Raw genomic sequence first — 2500 nt, forward strand, 5'->3', positions numbered from 1 at the left:
ACATACTCGACAAAGCAATCCGGCAGGCCATGCGCCTTCAGCACGGGGCGAAGGGCAGCATGATCTACCGAATCGAATGCCTTAGATACGTCGATCGATGCCACAAAGACAGAGCGGCAGGAGCGAACTGCGTCGGTGAGAGCAGTGTCCAAGATGAAGGTATTTTCCAACATCCCATCCCGAGGGATGAATGCCCGCTGACGTTCGTCCACAGCACAAGCGCGCATCAGGCGTGACGCGAGAACCTTGTGGAAGGTCCGCGCCAACACCGAGCAGACCGTAATGGGGCGAAAGTCAGCGGGGGATGTTGGTGCAGCCGTTTTCGGGAGAAGGGACGTCCGCGCGCGAAGCAGGCGTTCCGGAAGGGCGCGGGCCAGAAGGAAGAGATTCATCACTTTCACCAGGACTTCGTGCGGCAGACGCCGCAACTCCGCTGGGGTAAGGCCGTCCGGCCCGGCTGCTGATCCCCTGGGCGGCAACGCGGCGGCGACCTCCTCATGTGTGACCGGCCCCCATATGCACTCGAGAGCGACAGGCTCTGAGTGCGGGAGGAGGCGGTCACGAATGAAGCCCGCGGTGGAGATGGGCTTCTTGGTGAAGAGGTCCGCCCAGAAGTCCAGCAGACCAGGGATGGCAGGTGGCGGCTGGAGCAGGGTGCCATCCAAGAGGCCGCGCACGCAACGCGCACGCGACCGTCGGAAGGCATCCTGCGTTCTCGCGTACTCCCAGCGGCGCCGCTTGCGCTTCTGCGTCGGCGGCGCGGCAGGCGGCCGCTTCGATGGTTGGCGCGGCCGCTGTGTCCTGGTGATCGATCTCTCCCCTCTGGACCCGACCGACGCAAGGGCATCCGGGAGCATGCCCAGGATGACATCGGGCGGCGTGCCCCGCCCCAGACCGATGACACGATCCAGGGCAGAGAAACGCTGGGCGGAAGCGGGTAGCCCCGCCAGATGCTCCCAGATGGCGGCGTCAGTCGGCCCCTCCGGCGGCGGCCCGGTGGTGTCGGCCGCGAAGTCCTCGGCTGCGTCGACGGGCGGCGCAGCGGCCTCGCCCGCGTCAGGCAGCGGGCTCGCCGCTCCCCGGCGGGACGCCGGCTCTTCCCCCCGACCGATCTCAAGCGCCTCCATGAATTGGCGGACAAGCTGCTTGTGGGCAGCTTGCCGCCGTCGGCACTTGATTGCCTCAAGCGTTCGGTCGGGGAACATCCTGATGAGCTCTTGATTTACAAAGAAGAACCGGGCGTCCCTCTCGAGGAACAGTTCGGCCTCTGCCTTGGCGAGCGACAGGACTTCTTCCTCCGTCCACCTCGCGCGATGCCTCTCCGTGACGATCTCCGCGTTGGCGGCCGCAAGATGTTGGCGGCGGCGATGGACCCCGAGACCGTTCTTGGTTGTAAAGCTGCGGTGGCACTCACTACAGGTATACATAGCTGCAAAAGTTACAAGATTTTCGGCACGGCCGGTTGGCCGGCTAGGTGCTGGGGGAGTTGGGGTGGCACCTTCAGCGGAAGGGCCACCACTTATTCTCTGCTTACTGCCCCCAACTAAAAAAAAGGGATAGTGCGAGGGGGGGCTGGTAACCCCCCCAAGCCCCTGGTGCGGTCTTCCACTCTGCGAAATCAGCGGGCCCACGAGAAGGGGAGAAGACTGCAGGAGAGGAGAGGCTAAGAGGGCTAGGCCCATGTATTGCGCATCACTCTCCCTGTAACTATAACCCAAGGAAGGCACCTCGCAGCAGCAGCACGACTACATCAAGACCGCACTTCGAGAAGCCAAGTCCGGATGCAGCCACACCACCGCCACTTGGCCACCTTAAGAGAGTCATAGTTACTCCCGCCGTTTACCCGCGCTTGCTTGAATTTCTTCACGTTGACATTCAGAGCACTGGGCAGAAATCACATTGCGTCAACACCCGCTAGGGCCATCGCAATGCTTTGTTTTAATTAGACAGTCGGATTCCCCCAGTCCGTGCCAGTTCTGAGTTGATCGTTGAATGGCGGCCGAAGAGAATCCGCGCACCCGCGCGCCCCCGGAGGAGCACGCTAAGGCGGACGCGGCCTCGCAGCAAGGAAGATCCGTGGGAGGCCAAGGCACGGGACCGAGCTCGGATCCTGCACGCAGGTTGAAGCACCGGGGCGCGAACGCCGCGCAGGCGCGCGCATCCTGCACCGCCGGCCAGCACGAGGCCAACCAACGGCGAGAGCAGACCACGCCCGCGCTAAACGCCCGCACTTACCGGCACCCCTACGGCACTCACCTCGCCCAGGCCCGGCACGTTAGCGCTGACCCACTTCCCGACCAAGCCCGACACGCCCCGATCCTCAGAGCCAATCCTTATCCCGAAGTTACGGATCCAATTTGCCGACTTCCCTTACCTACATTATTCTATCGACTAGAGGCTCTTCACCTTGGAGACCTGCTGCGGATATGGGTACGAACCGGCGCGACACCTCCACGTGGCCCTCTCCCGGATTTTCAAGGTCCGAGGGGAAGATCGGGAC

At 63.2% G+C, this 2500-nt stretch overlaps 1 pseudogene; it reads right to left on the reverse strand.

Moving 5' to 3' along the window:
* The window catches only part of LOC124581863, a 7966-nt pseudogene that overhangs the window by 3272 nt on the left and 2194 nt on the right, over nt 1–2500 (reverse strand).

This window comes from Schistocerca americana, unplaced genomic scaffold (genome assembly GCF_021461395.2).
Source record: "Schistocerca americana isolate TAMUIC-IGC-003095 unplaced genomic scaffold, iqSchAmer2.1 HiC_scaffold_376, whole genome shotgun sequence".
Lineage (NCBI taxonomy): Eukaryota > Metazoa > Arthropoda > Insecta > Orthoptera > Acrididae > Schistocerca > Schistocerca americana.